The following is an 18,103-nucleotide window of genomic DNA, read 5'->3' as shown; positions in this document are numbered from 1 at the left end:
TTGCTTTCTTCCTGCGGGGAGAGTGGAACACTGATTTTTTCATTCTGTAATTTAGACGTGCCATACCCACTTTCCCTGCCTTTTCAGCACATGAGGCCGCCTTTCCTGACCTGCCTTCTGTGGGGGTCATCGTTCTTTTTTTGAGCATTATTTTGAAAAAATAAAAATAAAATGGCCATTCCAGACAAGCAATCTCCTTGTTTATTGATTTGCCCTGTCAGGTTCTTTTATGCAGACATACGTTTTATGATAAAACTTCAGTCTCGTTTTTATGACAGTAAATAATGCGTCGTGCCTTCGGCGCATCCCCGTGTCTGTGTGAGGCCCACGTCGGCTCCAGCCCGAGGTTCCCGGCAGCCCCCCTCCCCCCGAGTCGCCTGCTTCCAGAGTTATGATCAATTTTCGCTTTCCGAAAGATGAGCTCAAGATGGCCAGCTGGAAACCACCATCTCTAATTGGCAATTAAATTCCACTGTGTGCTTTTTTATATTATATCTTCTCGGCTGAAGGATCTCTGTCAGTGAGTGAACGAGTAGCCCACGCCTTGACCAGAAGTTTTCACACTATTTCGACCTCAAAAATCCCTCCCTTCTTCCCGTGCCTGACATCCCCCCAGAAGGGGAAGCTGTGGTTGTCGGAAGGGCAACAAGTTTTCTGGGAAGATAAATGATGGCTGAGCCCATGGAGGAAGAGATGCCGTCCATCCCCGTCTGCTTCCCCTCGAAGGCGTCTGGAACGGAGGGTTCTTTCCTACAGGGGCCTGACCAGCACCACCTCGGGCTGAGCCCAGGATTTCTCTTGATTTCTGAAGCTTTGAGAGTCTCTAATTGCAGAGGCATGAAAAAGCCATGTGTGAATCTCTTGTGAAGGGAGAAGCATTGGTTGCCGAGGGCTGGGGAAGGTGATGTCTGGGAGCTGGGTCTGCCTGTGGTCCTATCCCAGATCTACACAAAGGCTGGAGGGATTTTCCTGGAGAAGCAGGGGTGGAGGTGGAAGCGTGATGGCTGAAGCAGAGGCCAATGGGGCAGGAATATTCTAAGCTTCATATCTGACAGCTTGTGTTTCCTAAACCACTGCCCTCCCTCTGGGTCTCATTCACATCTGATCCCACCGGGTATTATAAAGCCCAAATCCTTCTCCATGGTGGCCAAAAGCCAGTGCCAGTGAGGCGATTAGAGCTAACTAATGACTTCCTAGAGAGCAGCCAGCTATCCACCACATCTTCAAAGCCAGCCCAGAATCTCACCTTTAGCCCCAGTGGAGGCCAGGGGGGATCTGGCCGGGTCTTGGTCTTGTGGTGGACCCAGGGCAGCGATCGGGGGAACCACTGCAGGACCTGTTGCGCAGCCCCCCGTTCCGTGAGAAGTCTCTAGGCGGCTGCATAGTTATTACTGGAGAAGTGCGAGTTCTTTAGTGATGATTGCAAGCCTAGTGGCTCCCTGGATGAACCGACCGCTTCCTGTGGTAGTAAAATGAACAATTCATTGTAGATTATTTGAAGGCAAATCACTTTAAGTGTAAGGAATAAAAAGACAAATTGGCAATTGGATTTTGTGTGAGAACATAAGTGGATGATTTGCATTGGCGAGTGTGCTGGGAAGACTTAACAATACTGGGGGGAGAAAACGCTGAAACAGGGTCAGCTGGAGATGTTGCCATTTCAGGACTTCTACACAGAGCCCTGGAAGAGGACCACGGGTCAGGGCACGGGCTTCCCCAAAAAGGTCTTTCCAGTGCACTTTGCCGGAGCAAGGGGCCAGCATTTATAACTGGATTAGCCCGGGAAGACCCTAACATCTTGTCAACAATGTAACTGATTTTCATACCACACTTTTTAATGGGACACATATTGAGGTTGTCCAGAATAAGTCTTTCTTGGATTGTATCCAGTTCCCCAGAGCAACTTCGATGGAGACGCTGGCTCTATTAGTTCCAATTTCGCAGGGTAAGCCCAAGAAGCAATTGTCTCTTTAAATTGCCAAGGTCTCCCAGGATAGAAAGCCAGAGCTCTGTTGAAAACCATTAACATGGAACCGGCCCCCTCCACGGATAAAGCCTCTTCTCCAGGATATTATGCTGTATGGAAGAGAAGCTCTGGGCTCTGGAAATCTCCTTGATGGAATTCCCAGGGACCCCACTCGGAATAAGCAGCATCGTGGGAACTGGTCTTATAGCAACCTTCCAAAAGCAGCAGTACAAGCGCGATGTCCCCCATCTCGCCCCCTCCTTTCCACTCTTTCTTAAATAAATATCTTTTAATTTTACACTTGGCTTGGAAGGGTTAGCTGTGCTCACTGACCTCATACAGTTTACAGTCAAGCAGGAGAGAGACACGGTTATTGGATGCAGGTCCCGAGGAGGCTGAGATGCTGCACTTTGCCGAAGGTGGGTCTGGTACCCTGGATGGCTGCTGGACCCCAAGAAGGAAGAGAGCCGTGCTCTTCACCTCCTGGTCCCAGCGTCATACTCGGTCCCTGCAAACACTGCATCCCACGTGGACACCGTAATCACCAGCCTGTGAGACAGAAAGCTTCCATCTTAATGGCAATGTTTTGGTCAAATGCATTTGATATAAAGCAGGTGTAAACTGAGGGAACCAGATCTGTTTGCTGCAGGACTTAGTGCCTTTCTCAAGGCAACACATGCATCGCAAATCTTCCAGGGAGGGCAGGGGTGTTGGTGCAATGTTTCCCCAGGGACGTCATTCAAGAGAAGCCCTTTTCTCACCCACATTTGCACACGCCCTTTGTACCTGGCAGTCTGCTGGGCAAATGCAGGAGAGTGGAAGTGCCTTTTCTGCTTCCCTCCTGGCGACTTCCCAGCTCTGATGAGCCCCTCTGGTGGCCGGGAGCACACCATTTGCCCACATTACCTGGGCCAAATACCTCTAAGGTTCTCCTTCTGTACATCAGCCTGAACACTGTTTCCCTGTAGCATCTTTTTTTTTTTTTTTTTGCGGTACGAGGGCCTCTCACTGTTGTGGCCTCTCCCGTTGCGGAGCACAGGCTCCGGACGCACAGGCTCAGCAGCCATGGCTCAAGGGCCCAGCCGCTCCGCGGCATGTGGGATCCTCCCAGACCAGGGCACGAACCCGCGTCCCCTGCATCAGCAGGCAGACTCTCGACCACTGTGCCACCAGGGAAGCCCTTCCCTGTAGCATCTTGCACCCAGGCCCCTCTGCCTCCTGGGTCTGTGAGGACCTACCCTGATTTCGCTGCAGACTTCCCGGCATCTGGCAGATCACATCCAATTCCTTCTACCGTCCCTCTCATCACATGACCCGAGTCTCCTTGCTGCCCTGGTCTCGCCCCTTTGGACATGGGCCAGCGTGTTGCATCACAGGATGGTCTTGCATAGACATTTGTGGAGGGTTATGGGGGACCTTAGCAAGCAGCACATGGCAGCGTGGTAGAGAGGAGGCTGGAGGGGGTCAGGGCAAGTGGCAGAGTGGGGGAAGGGGGCTGGCCAGTGAAGGTGATGCTCCTGGGCAGGACCTGGCAGGAGGCTCCGCCAGGCCAACTCCTCTAGGGGCTGGAGCCTGGGGAGGTCCAGGAAGGCCTGGCTGCTGGAGGAGGGAACTGCAGGCTCGGATAGCTGTTTCCACTCCCTCCTATGACCATGCTGATTGCACCTCAGCCTGGGCAGCGGCCAGACGGCACAGGGATTGCTGGGACCTTTGGGCTGTTCACGCATCCATGTCCACCTCCACAATCATCTCTGAGGGGACGGGGCTGCCCCCCACTTCCTGCAAAATGCCAACAGAATCCAGGGCTGAGCTACGGAGCCGCCTTCGAGTGGGGAGGGCTTTATAATCACGTTATGTGACTTAAATGAGCCGAGAAGCGGTATTCGGGGCACGTGGCAGCACCTGTGGGTCTGGGGGCGTGGCCTGTGCCTGCAGGGGTTGGGGGGCTGCTCCTGGGCCCCCTGCTTCCTCTTCCACCAGGCACCAGGGGCATGGATGGTTCTGGGCTCCTTGTTGCCCTCCTGGCCCCCATCTCACTGCCAGCCACTTCATTGGCCTTTCGGGAGCAAGGTTTTTGATCAGATCATGTACAAGCTTCATGAAAAGCAAGGGGGCACCCTGCTGCACCCCCAGACCTCACACCGGCCTGAGGGACAGAGCCAGGAGTTCACTTTTGGAGCGATCTCTGAGATCGTGGCCAGGGAGAAAGACTTTGAATCTGTCAGTCTCGGGTGACCCTGCAGTGAAACCCCTCCAAAGAAGTGAAATGTAATGCCCTGGGTGCCTTTCTTAATCTGGGGTGACCCAGCAGGCAGTCTCCCCATTTCACACCCATCCGCTTCCAAAGGGCCTTGAAGGGAGGGTGACTTAAATCTAATGTGAAAAAAGACGGCACAGAGCAGAGCTCGGGGGTAGGTGCGGGAGTGACACAAGGGCACCAGAGTCAAACAGACCACCTTGTTCAGAGAAGCAGCGTCGCTGAGATTCCTGGCAGCTGCAGGGCAGAATTTTTGTTTTCAGATGAGAGAAGGCATTTGTGGAGATGAGGTATGCCAGGAACGAAACGCAGATAAGAAGGACTTCTGTTTGCACAGGATCATTGGGGGCTGGAAAGCCAGGGCCCGGGTAGGTCGATGTCAGAAGTCACCCTTTCAGCCCCGAGCGGCTGCGCAGACTGTCCAGCCGGGCTCAGTCCCTTCTGTCTGCAGATCGCCAGTGTTTACTCAGCAGCGGACGTCCTGGAGCCCGGGACACTGCCGGGCAGTTGCTAGGTGCTCAGAAACGATGAATAAAATGCACCTATTACCGCAGAGGGTCAGTCTGTGACTTTGAGAACGGACAGTGTGACCTTGTCCACGGTGGGTGGTCATAATCACAGCAGGACACCAACAGCTGTGGTCTGCTGAGAGAATGTTCTGGACCAGGCTCTGAGCTGGGCTCTAAGTGCCTGCATTCGTGGGCCCAGGTGCCAAAGCAACGTGCCACAGACCAGGCAGCTGAAACATCAGACATTTACTTCTCCTGTTCTGGAGGCTGGACGTCCCAGATCAAGGTGTCAGCAGGGTCAGTTCCTCCTGAGGCCTCTCTCCCTGGCTCGCGAGTGGCCGTCTTCCTGCTGGGTCCTCACGTGCTCTCTCCCTGACATGCCAGCAGCCCTGGTAACTCTGTGTATCCTGGTCTCCTCTTCTTATGAGGACACCAGTCAGAGAGGGTGAGGGCCCACCCTGGTGACCTCATTTAGCCTAATTACCTGTTTGAAGACCCTAGCTCCAAACACAGCCACCCCCTGTGGTACTGGGGGGCAGGATTTCAACAAATGGATGTTTGGAGGGGAGCACGGATCAGCTCCAGCTGTGCCCTCTATGAATCATCACCTTTGGACCTGCCACCAACACTCCCAGGTAGGTCCAGCTAGGGGTGATGGGACTCAGGTGTGAGTGCATGTCGGGGGCGTGGCTGTCCTCGGTCACACACGGAACGGTGCCAGAGTGAAGCTCTCACTCACTCCTGCAGGACTCAGATGCACTCGACGTACAATAATGCGTGTCGAGGGGACCCGTCCGGTTCCCAGCAGAAGGGACTCTTCCCCGCTCCTCCCTCTGCCTCGTGGCATCCCAACCTCCAGGACAGCTGGCCCCCTGAGCCAGAGTGGGCTCTGCTGTCCCGCCCCCAACTTCAGCCCACATGACCTGCTGCCACACTGTGGGTCTGGGCTGTAGGCGGGTCCTGCACAGGAGGCTACAGCCTGGCTGGGTGACAGTGAGGACGGATAGGGCTCCTTTCAGGATGAGCAAAGCCCGCATCCCAATCCAGCACTGCGATGGGCCTTGTGGGGACGTCTGAAAGCCAAGATCCAGAGACCAGTTTGCTCTGCCTGGTGGGATATACGCCGACGGAGCCAAGGCCAGCAGGTTCAGCTTCCTTCTCCTTACATGCGTGTGTATATACATTTTTTATTTTCAGATACTGGTTTGCTTTACTGACCTGGAGCTGGCCAAGCAGGAAGGAAGATGTACATATAAACGTGCAGGCTGCATGCAGTCTCTTGCTGTCGGGGAATAAATCCATCTGATCTGGCCTTTTTCCAGGCCGGTTTTAAACAAACAACCTCACGGTTCAGTCCCAGTATTTTCGACAGATGACTGCAGTCTGATGCTGGTGGAGGCTCACTGCCCTGGGCATGGGTTGTGAAGCCCAGGGCACCACGGTCTCTTTGGACCATGACACTTGACTTGTCCTGTCACTGCTGGGAAAGGACATTGGGCCCAGAACTCTCAGGGAAATGGAGGTGCCTCCCCTGCAGGATGCAGGGTCTCTGGGGGGCACCTGGGCAGAGGGGCTGGTTTACCCTGGGAGGCCAGAAAGGGAGGTCCTAGGTGTGGTGAGGAACGGGAGGAGACCAGCGTGCTGGCCTGCATCCTCCTGGCCCCTCGGGCTTGGAACTCTCTGCTCCGCGTTTTCAAAGAAAAGTGAAGAATGCTCATTACGTGACAAATGCACTCAGTCTGAGCAAGAGTCTGCTGTTTTCTCTAACCGGAGAGGGGACGGTAGGGTTGCCCCCGAGCTGTGGGAGTCACGGTGCTTGTCTACGTGCTGCAGCCTCGGCTGGGGTGGGCGCCACACTCACTGGGGACGCAGGGATCCTGGGAAAATGGTGGCCTGTCCATGTGCTGGATGGAACGGCCAGTGTCCTCGAATGAACACCAGCAACGTGAGGGCTGCACAGGAAAACCCTAACTCTGTGGACGTTGTCTACAACGCACTTCTGAATAACACATGGGTCCAAGCAACACATCCCAAGAGAAATTTAAAAAATATATTTGAGGCAAAATGAAATGGGAAATTATAACATCAAACTGTGGAATACAGAGAAAGCTGTGCTTTGAGGAAAACTTGTAGCAGTGAATGAATATATTGGAAAAAAAAAAGAAAGGCTGAAAATCAATAATCTACGCTTCCGTCTCAGGAAATGAGAGAAAGAAGAATAATTTAAGCCTCAAGCAAGGAGTAGAAAATGCAAATCAGAGCAGATATTAATAACATTTTAAACAGGAAAGCAATAGAGAGAATCAACAAAATCCAAAGCTGTTTCTTTGAAAAGGTTAATAAAGTGGATAAACCTCTAGCCAGGCTACGACCATGATAAGAACAGAGAAGTCACAAAACACTAATGTCAGAAATCAGAGAGGAGCCATCGTTCCTGAGCCCATGGGCGTTAAAAGGGTAATAAAAGAATTGTATGAAAAACTCTACGCCCACAAACGTGATAATTAAGATGAAATGGACAAATTCCCGGAGACCCAAAGGACCAAAACCCACAGGAAGATAGATAAGCAATATGAATAGACCTGTATTTATAAAATAAATTGAATCAAAAAAGGAGGCACCAGGCCAAGATGGGCTCACTGGTGAATGCTACCAAATATTTAAGGAAGAAATCATGCTAATTCTCTACCGTCTCTTCTAGAAGCAGAGGAGGCACTGTCTAACTCATTCTAGGAGGCCAACATCATCCTAACACCAAAACCAGATAAAGACATTTACTAGAAAGGAAAACTGTAGGCCAAGGTCTCTCGTGAACACAGACACAACAATCCTCAACAAAATATTAGTGATGCGAATCCAAGAATATATAAAAAGAATTATACACCATGACCAAGTGGGGCTTACTCCAAGAATGCAAGGCTGGCTCAACGTTTGTAGTTAATTCATGTAACCCATCACCTCAACAGGCGAAAGAAGAAAAATCACAAGATCATATCAATAGACCTAGAAAAAGCATTTGACAAAATCCAGCATCCATTCAAGATAAACAAAGCCTGGTCTAGGATGGTCACTCAATTACCATTTAAGGCTGTATTTAAATGGCAAGGACACGACCTCGTATATTAAAAAATTCCATTGAGAACCTGCCCAGTTAATGTTCCTGCAGGTTTAAAAGTCCACTGCGTGATGAGTAGATTGCTGTCTAAATTGCTGCTTCTCATTGCATCACGGAAAGTGCTGGAGCTCCAGAGACGGCGGAGAGAGCAGTAAAGTGCACATTCCTGGGCCCCGCCCCTGTGGACTCTCACATGGTGGGTCTGGGGTGGGCCAGGGAACGTGCATTTTAACTCAGAGGACAGGCAGTTCTTATAACCAATCACATTTGGGAAGCACAAGAACATGAAGGGAATTAAGTCAGGAACAAAAACATGTAAACCTGGGAATAAAGACCCAAAGAGGCATCAAAATAAAAGTCTAAGCATGTGAGACCAAAAATCAAAATCAGTAGCAAGTTCTCAAAACTCATCCACTCTAACCTAAAACGACGGGTCTCGGGCACGTTTGTGTTTTTATTTTCATGTGGATAAAGCAACAGAGTAACACAGGAGGTGTCCGTATATTATCCTAAAACCAACATATTTTCTATAGAGTATTATTCAGAACTTTCAATTCCTTAAACAGTCATCATTGTGTTCCACTGAGTGAGTGGCGAAGTCAGGCCACATTGATCAATTAAATTAGTACAATAGTAACTATATATTGGGTTGGCCAAAATGTTCATTTGGGTTTTTCCATAACGTCTTATGGAAAAAGTCAAGCGAACTTTTTGGCCAACCCAATATTATCACACGTTATTACAATAGTTATCACTCTTTATCCCTATGGATGGCAACAAAACCAAACATGAATCGGGTTAAACATATCAGCACAGGCCTTGCTCTGGAATTCCCCAAGCCTGTTGTTGGGAGACACGTGGAACCCCAGGCATCACTGACTTTCAGGCAAAGGATGGTGTTTCCTGCTGAGTTAGAAAAGATGCCATGGACCCAAGGGGAGGGCAGTGCCTTTCGGATGGGCAGCTGCAGATGGTCCTTTCGTGCTGCACTGGACCTCTTTGTGGTGGTCAGTCCTGGCCCGCTGGGAAGGAGCTGCTGGGACACTATTGATACTAAGTGTGCAGAGCTCTCTTCTCCTCCAACATGAGCTAAACAATGAGAAGTCAGAGCAGGCTTCCTCTGATTGGAGGATCACACCTGGTTGATCTAGATGCTGAAATGACTCTCTCTTCTCCTCTTCTGTCTCTCCCTCTCCTTCGGGCTCTCTCTTTCTCCACGCCCCCTCCCCACCCCCTGCCGCCCCCTTCACAGCTCTTATTAGCATGTTCAACATGAAAGTCTAGAGAGAAACAAGCCAGGCAGAGGTTGCTCGTGAGGGTCTCTGGCTGTTGCGCCCTCTCCTTGGTGGCCAGGTGGCAATTCTTAGGGGAGGGGGTGGGGGTGTGTTACTGGAAGAGCGGAGAAGAGCCTAGACCTCCTTGGGGGGCTCTGAGTTAGATGTGTATGCGGGATGGATTGAGGACTGAGAGGGAAGACCCTGGGCTGCCACCTCCGTGCAGGTGCCCTGGTGCAGGGAGGCACACAGAGGCTGTCCCCTTTGTCACGGTGGAGCCGGCCCTGGAGGCAGCCAGGTGCCTCTTAATGGGCTCGTTTGCTGTGGTTTACACGTGCCGTTCATTTGGCTTCACTCTCCCACAGACTGTGTTCTCCTCTGTGAACTGAAAGGGACAGGATTGGGGGTCCTTCTGCTGCAGGGGCGGGGTCCCTGTCTTCCAGCTACGAGGCATGGAGAGTTCCCCAGTCCTGCTGCCTCGGGGGCACAGCTGGTGGAGGGAGGGTGCTGCTGCTTTCCAGAAGTTGGCCTCCGACCATAAGGGTTTGAGAGACGGGGATCATGGAGGGCTTCTTGGAGGAAGCTGTGCCTTGAATTAACACGTGAGAAAGGAGCAGGAGTCAGCGGACAAAGAAGGGGGTAGTGTCTCAGGGCAGCAAGGACACAGATGTAAAGCAGACACTGGGGACCGAGGATGCTGGAGGGACAGGGAGGGCATCCCTTAACGCTCTGTCCAGGCTTTTGCCTGAAGACAGGATGGCCCCAGGAGCGAAGGGACAGGATGCAGAGACAGAGCTTGGAGCAGAGGACCACTGGTCCTCACGCCCCTTTGCCAAGGTGGCCAGGGCTCCTGGGGGACCGTCCCAGGCTCCTTGGGGGGTGCCCTGGGGGGCACGGAGACTGGGAGCTCGCGGGGGCGTCTGCATACTCCCCACTCACCGGCTACTTAGCAGCCCCAGGATTTAGCCAAGGAACTACTTTTAATTTCTTTGCTCTTAAAACGTCCTCGCTGCATGAAAACCATCACGAGGCCCGAGGAGGAGGTTGCCCGCCTTCAGGACGCAAAGCAGCTGATAAGAGATAAAGGCAGGAAATCACAGTGTGTACTTTAGTTTCTGGAATTTTCCCTTCTTACATCTGGAAAAGGAAACTAGCAGGCGCTGAGGTCCCGGACGGATCTGACCTCAATGTTGTGACAACCTGGTGAGATGCTTAGAGCCCAGCGGTGTCATTCTGCTGTCAAACACGGACGTGAACGTGGACACTCTGGAGAAGGTGGGTCCCGAGACCGAGGGGCGGCTGCTGCTCTCCACGCACAGCCTCATCCTCACCCCGGACTCTCCTCCCATAGGAATGACCAGATGAGACCCTCCGTTCCAGAGCCACCGCTTCCTGACTGTCCCAATCCAGAGCGAGATCCCGCTTCCTTAGGGGGTCTCGACCCCCGAGGGTGTGCAGTGTCCCTCGTTGCAGCAGGTGACAAGCCAACGTGTTCCTCCCTGGGTCCGCGCGGCTGGGACGTCACATCCACGGGCCCAGGAAGAGAGCCTCACCCAGGGATGTGAGCACAGCTGGAGCAGAAGTAGTCTGAAGACAACTTTGCTTGATTCAGCGTGAAAACCCGGGCATCTCGACTGGGCTCAAGGATGGCCCAGAGACCAGGGGAGAGGAAGGAGAGTTTGAGTGGAGAGAGGAGAGGGATGCACAGAGGGAGGGAACTAAGCTGGAGAGAGAGACATAGAGAGAGTCGTCTTACCCTGGGGAGGGAGTCCTGGGCCATAGCTCATAGGCAGTACTGGCAGCTGGACCTCTGTGGGCTGTGACCTCCCAACCTGGTCCAATGCCCCCATGCCCATGTCCCTTGTGGGGCACAGAAGCAGTGGTACCCAGGATTTCATCTCCAGGCTTAGACAGAGAGCATGTCAGCCACGGCCAGCAAAGACTGAAGACCAGGGGGTCTCCCGCATTTCTTTGCTTTACTTAGGACCCCTGGGATCCTTGAGGATTCTGGGGATTAGAGAGAGGCCACAAAACGGCAGAGCTTCAATTTGGTTAAATTTCGTGCACATCCGAGTTTGCAATTGCAAAGTGTTACCGCCGCCTAAGTAGTGCCTGGCCGAGCGCCATTGGACTCTTTTCCCAAATCATTGAAACTGTTTTGACTCAATCATTAAATCTCACAATTAATCCATCTTCGGAGCAAACGTCTTGCGCCAGCTGAAAACGTGTGTGTGTTGCTAGGAGCTAGAATTGTACATCTGCAGTGTGGTTAGTTGTGCTGCTCTTAACACAAAAGGAAAACAGTCAATCAGTGTGAGCTCAATAAACCTTTCTTGTCAACGAGAGGCTTGCCTCTTTAAAAAGAGGCACACAGCTGGCTCTCGTACCCGCAAACCCTTTGCAAGCTGCAAATTCATAAATAAAGCCCAAAATAGAATTTGAGTGCCAACTGCCTTACCCAAGGTGTGAAACGCTTAGCACTAAACAAATCCCCTCGTCATAATCGTTACGGAAACAGTGGGATTGAACATAACCAGGGACAGGCAAAGAGCTGGAAGGGGCACACAGATTTGTTAAGACACAGCACTTACGGCTTCTGCTCGGCCGGTTAGGTCCACGGACAGTCGTCTTCATACTTGGAGCATGAGTTTTCTTCTCTTTGCTTGAATTCAGAAGACGATGCAAACGTTTTTTGTTTTTTTTTGGCGGTACGCGGGCCTCTCACTGTTGTGGCCTCTCCCGTTGCGGAGCACAGGCTCCGGACGCGCAGACTCAGTGGCCATGGCTCACGGGCCCAGCCGCTCCGCGGCATGTGGGATCCTCCCGGACCAGGGCACGAACCCGTGTCCCCTGCATCGGCAGGCGGACTCTCAACCACTGCGCCACCAGGGAAGCCCGCAAACATGTTTTGATTGGTGGATTTACTAGGGTCCAATCTAAGCTTATTCTACCTTTAGTGTGAAAACGAGAAAGCGCCCAGGAATCTGGGAATGTCACACTGAGTCTGAGGGATGTCCCACGTGCCACAGGAGGTGCTGTCCACAGCTAATTGCTGTAAAAGACTGGAGAGTTTTCTATCAGGGATGTTTCTTAACACCAGCAGTACAACAAACAAAAGACCTTATAAAGACGTCTGCTTCCCCAGTTCCATGTAGAATTAAATACTGTGCTTGAAAAGCACCAAGTGTGTTTATTATATGGGGGGACAAGAGAGAGAGAGAGATGCCAGCTGAGACCCAAAAGCCTCACTTAGATTAGTATTTCCTTATTTCCCCATAAATCACTTATGCAAGTTAAGTTTTTTTTATAGCTAAGGAATAAATTTACACTTCGACTTTTTAACACATCGGTTCTTTCTGAAAATTCATCTCCACAAAAGAGTGTGTATATAATATTAAAAGATGTCATCAAAAGGTATTTAGAATTGCCATTTTAATTCCAAAGTCTGGCCAGCGCATCTCTCTGTGCTTACCCTCACTGGTAGCCTAAAAACATGCCTCCTCCGTCTACACCGACCCTCCCGCCACCGGATGCCAGGCCCATGGAGAATTTTATGCCAGGAGGGGTTGAAAGCATAACTTGCTAACATTCAGTTCTTTTGTGTTGCATCCAAGTTTCACATTAAGCAGTTTGCACCTCAGAAAGCATTATTGGGTTTATGTTTCTGGAAGTACTTTTCATTATTCATATTTAAATTATGTTCCTTTGAGAAGGAGATAAAGGCTGGAAATTTTCATCAAGAGACATGGAGGTAGTGAAAAACCTCAGCCTTTTACTATTCAAGGTATAAAACATTCCAACAGTAACCAAAATACTGAAATAGCATCAAGTCTGACTACAACGTGTTTAATGATGGAAGTAATCGTAGGGGTTACATATAATAACCTGCTTTAAAACTTTTTACATTTGATCAGGTTGACCAGATGGTCGGCTCTGAGTCTAAAAGGATATGTCAGTCCGTCATGCTCCAGGCTTACGGGAGGACAGTGTTCCGCAGGTGTGCTGTGTGAGGTTTTCATATGTCAGACCCATACGACTGTCTCCAGGGCTTGATTCCCAAAAGGTGCTCAGCGAATATTTACCACTGATAATTCAGTAATGGCAGAATTCCTTTAGTGACATAAATAGACCAGACAAGTGCCTGCTGGGGAGACTGAGGCCAGAGTCTCTCAAACGGATTCGCTGACCAACTGACCTGCAGCACTGTGTCCATCAGAGGCCCTGCTGGTTCCGGCCGCACCACGGACTTGCTGCAGTAGCTTGAGGCAGGGGCTGGGACGGGGCCAGGAACAGCAAGATCATCACCTTGTCCCCTTCATTGCCTGGAAGGTGTGTGTGGCCCTGTCGCCACTAGGAAAGGAATTAGTTCCTGTGTATTCTCAAAACCAAAGCCGGGTACCCAGAAGCCCGGAAGATGAGTTCTCCCTCAGGAGCGAAAAAGTGAAGAGCTAACATTTTTATGAAATAGCATTTTGCTGCAGAGTGAAGGGCAAAGAAAATGCAAATTGTCTGGGGAGTCGGTTGGGGGCTAGTCCAGCTCCTTGGAATGTTTTTCCCACAAGGAAGCCTTGTGGCAGATAAATAGCCCCTCCGAGGTAACAGATCAAAAGCACTTATGTGCAGATAAAAGGATGAAATACAGCTGCAATTCTTTGTTATGGGATTTTGCGAGGACACTAAAAGAACAAGGTTAAAAAACGTTCAACATTAAACGTTAAAAATGGAAAAGGACAGGAAAGAAAGAAATCGGTGGTGTAGGGCTCACCAGTAAATAAAACCCCAGCTTCTGAGAAACGCAGCCACCCTGTAATGTGGCATTTGCTTGGTTTGTAAAACAAAGCCAGGAAGAGCATTTGGGTTAAACAGGGAAGGATTTGACCTCACACTTGGCCTTGGATAGGAAATTCCAGGGAATCCTCCCCTGAAACATCCCACTTTAGAGTGTGGGCCATCCGCACAAGAGCAATGAACACCTGGCAGGGCCGAGGGCTGCCTGCAGACGATAGGGTGGGACAGAGAGACATGCCAAATGTAAATCCTTGCCTGGTCATCACTGTCTCCATCCTCTACCAGCCACGAGGCTCAATGCCCGCCGGCCACCCAGAGAGCTGGGAAGAGGAGGGTTTCAAAGCTCTGGGTTTCCTCTCGCTCCTGTGGTCCCTGCTTGCTGCGCCCCCGAGTCCCGTGGCTGAGACGCCACCTTCCCAGCTCCAGGAATCACATTGAAGGGCAGCTTTGTGTCACTGTAGGCCACTGGCTCCTGCAAATTTGGTCTCACATGAGGACAGAGAAAACCCTCCTCGAACCAGTTCCTGTGAAAGCCCAGGTTCTGCCTCTTTGCTGAGAGGGCCCCCAATTGTGCTGCCTTGAACCTCCTCCTTTATTTCCCACTGGCTGGACTGATTCCGGAGCACCTGTAGCTGCATGTGCGAGTCCAGAAGTGCTGACCCCGGGAAGGCAGATGAGCTAGGCTCTCCACTCTCCCCGAAGCAGATTGTTTTGCTTTTCACTAATCTTTTGTCTGAGTTATTTTCTGCCTGTGTCCCTGTCTGTAAATGTAATGGATCCTTAGAACATTGTTTTGAGGATTACATGATATCAGTCAAGTTAAGGTTAAAGGAAGACACAGGTCAAGTGAGATGGATGGTAGAGAGGACTGTGTGTGTGTGTTTACGACAATTTTGACCCAGACAAGGGAGATGGCAGCTTGGGCCCTGGAAGACACCAACCTCGGAGAGGGAACTAGATGAAGACTCACTTCGCTGGGAAGACACTGAGAGGGGATAAAGAGCTGCCGTCCTGGCCTCAGAACTGCACGGAGGGAACCCGGGAAAGAGGACCCTGGGAATCTGGACCACAACTGCATCATCAGGCCCATTTGGGTCTCAGCTGGGTTGGGGGGAGTCATTGTATTATTTTCTTCTTATCTTTGTTGTAGTTCTAGTTCTGTCTCCTGTTCAATTCTTAATATTATCAATGACTTTATTGCATCTTGTCTTTCTTTACCAATCTTGCACTCTTTTCATAGAACAAAATTTCAAACATTTTTAATCTTTTTTGAAATCTTAAATCATGGGAAAATGCCTAGAAAAGTATCGGTTACTGAAAAATGAAAAGGAATGCAGAGTAAGACTGCAGTGAAATCTAATTTCACATCCTCTTCCCCGGCTGACGGGGACAGTGACTGGTGATTTCGGCCAGGCTGTGCTCACAGCGGGAAGGGACCAAGCCCTGCGAAGACAGCTGGTGCTGCTGCGTGGAGGCCCCACCTGTGAGTCCACACTTCTCTTCTGGATGGACACTGAGACAAGCGCCTGCTCACGTGTAACGGGAGAGACACAACGACCTTGAGGACCTTGACGGTTTCTCTGGGGGATCCCTGAGAACATGATGGGGCGATATTCAGCAGCAGCAAAATGAATCAATAAATGGCGGTGCCTGCAGGACACGTGAGTGACCCAGAGCTGGACCCCCGACGTGGAGGCCACCAGAGAGACTTGAGTGCCGTTGGTAAGTCACAGAAGAAACGATCTTGCGTTTTTTAATAGAAACTTCAATAGCACATGAGGCTATGTGAACATCGAGAGATCCAACCAGACATAGTAAAGTTAAAAAGTGAAAGAAGAGAATGCGAAACACAAAGTTTATTTCATTTTTATTTTTTATTATTATTTTTTAAATTTGAAGATCCAGTTGGCTTTATTGTACAATGCATGATTGGGGCAGCGTCTCATCTCATAATTAGAAAACACATTAGATTGGTGGTTCCTTCTGGAGGAGGGAGTTGAGAGCAGAGGGGCCTGTGGAGGGTTTTTTTTTTAATAAATAAATTAATTTATTTATTTTTGGCTGCGTTGGGTCTTCGCTGCTGCGCGGGGTTTCTCTAGTGGCGGTGAGTGGGCTTTCTCTAGTTGCAACAAGCGGGGGCTACTCTTCATTGCGGTGCGTGGGCCTCTCATTGCAGTGGCTTCTCTTGTTGTGGAGCGCGGGCTCTAGGCACGCGGGCTTCAGTAGTTGTGGCACACGGGCTCAGTAGCTGTGGCTCTTGGGCTCTAGAGCGCAGGCTCAGTAGTTGTGGTGCATGGGCTTAGCTGCTCCGCGGCATGTGGGATCTTCCTGGGCCAGGGATTGAACCCTACATTGGCAGGTGGATTCTTAACCGCCGCGCCACCAGGGAAGCCCCTGTGGAGGGTTTTGAACGAGGCTGGCTCCCCCGAGATGGGGGTGATGCCCACTGGGTGCTATATTATTACTCATTATTATTTAAGCTGTACCTACTCACCACACATACCTTTAGACACTAAGAAGAAATAAAGCTGCCTCTCCCTTCCATACGGCAGCTGGGAGAGCGCTGTGTCAGGCGTGGTCTAGTGGACCCTCTGGGTTTGGCTCGAGGATTCTCGGGTCTCTGCTCCAGGAGGCCTGCCGCTGGGTCCTATGGTCACTGAAAAAGTCTCTACTGCTCCCCTGAGAGTCAGACTGAGCTGGGCGTCCTGTTGGTTCAGTGGCTAACCTGGCGAGCCTGGCTCCAAGGGGACGAGTGGGGCTCTGGCAAGCAGGTGTCAGGTTGGGGAAGAGAGTTTGCCACTTTCTCCAGAAGATGCTCCTTCCCACCCCCTGCACCCCGTGACCTTCCCACAGAGCCAGGGGTGACCACCTTCAAGATGACAGATCCGGGCATAAATAGATTATAACCTCAAAGAAAAGTGGGCTCCTGTGTGACCATTTGGGTCGTCTTTGCAGCTGCCCGGTGGCCAATGAACAATCCCCTTTGACCGAGACACATCTCATGACCAATCGGGGCAGCGTCTGCCAGCGAGCTGTGGGTACAGGGGCTGCCAGGAAGGTCTGCGGGGGTCTGGCTGGGCGTCTGTCAGGGCCGTAAAATATTTAAAAGGCAGATGTGACTCAAATTTCTCTCCCTGATCAGGAACACAGCTAAGGGAAGACACAAATCACTAACTCATAGAAATGACTCAGCCTCGGGGATCTCTGCTTCCTGCTTGTCTGACAGGAGGAAGTGGGGGGGGGGGGCTCTGGCATCTCGAGGGCACCGTGGGGGAGCCAGACTGTAGATGGCTGTGGAGTGGCTACCGCAGCTGCGGGGAGCTGCACAGTCTGCGAGCACATGAGGACACATTCAGAACGGGTGCCAGGTTCCTATGTTAGCAACAGGCAGCAGGCCTCCTGAGAAATCCCTTCTCTGGAAACGGCACCTGCTTCCCTCACAACGGTGATGGTGATTGGGGGCCGCTGGGGATCAGCCTCAAAGGCGATGCCAGGCAGTGGAGGCGTCAGTGGGCATCACAGGGGAACGTAGGCACGTCCCACAGAGCTATTGACAGGACATTTCCCCTGGCTGGCTGCCTTGTGTGGTTCCCTGATTTTGCAGGGAAAGTGGTCCTGCCGGCTGCCAGGACTTGATGGGGACTTGCATTTGCCTTGTATTTCGATGCTGGCCAGGAGGCCTGTAAGACTGGTCTTCCCCAAGAATAGAGATGGTGCTTGAAGAGAGTTTTAGGGGCAAGGAGATGGATTCAGCAAGTGACGTGAAAGATCGCTTGTCACATTTTCAGAGCTTACATAGAATAATTAGTTAATTATCACCGCTAAAGATAAAAGACAAGACTGAGAAAAAATGGCCCAGGAAACATGAGGACCGCTGGGGGGAGGGATAAATCGGGCGTTCGGGATTCAGATACACACACTACTATATATAAAATAGACGATCAACAAGGGCCTACGGTATAGCACAGGGAACTCTACTCAATACTCTGTAATAACCTATATGGGAACAGAATGTGAAAAGGAATAGATCCATGTATATGTATAACTGAATCGCTATACTGTACACCTGAAACTAACACGCCATTGTACATCAACTATACTCCAATATAAAATAAAAATTAAAGAAAAAAAATGAGGACAGTCAAAAAGAAAAACAGGTCAGGCCTCTGTAGGGACCAATATCGCCCCATGGTT

The sequence above is a fragment of the Grampus griseus genome (assembly GCF_964374135.1).
Source record: "Grampus griseus genome assembly, chromosome: 14".
Lineage (NCBI taxonomy): Eukaryota > Metazoa > Chordata > Mammalia > Artiodactyla > Delphinidae > Grampus > Grampus griseus.
The sequence above is the reverse complement of the archived record's forward strand: the minus strand, read 5'-3'. Positions refer to the sequence as shown.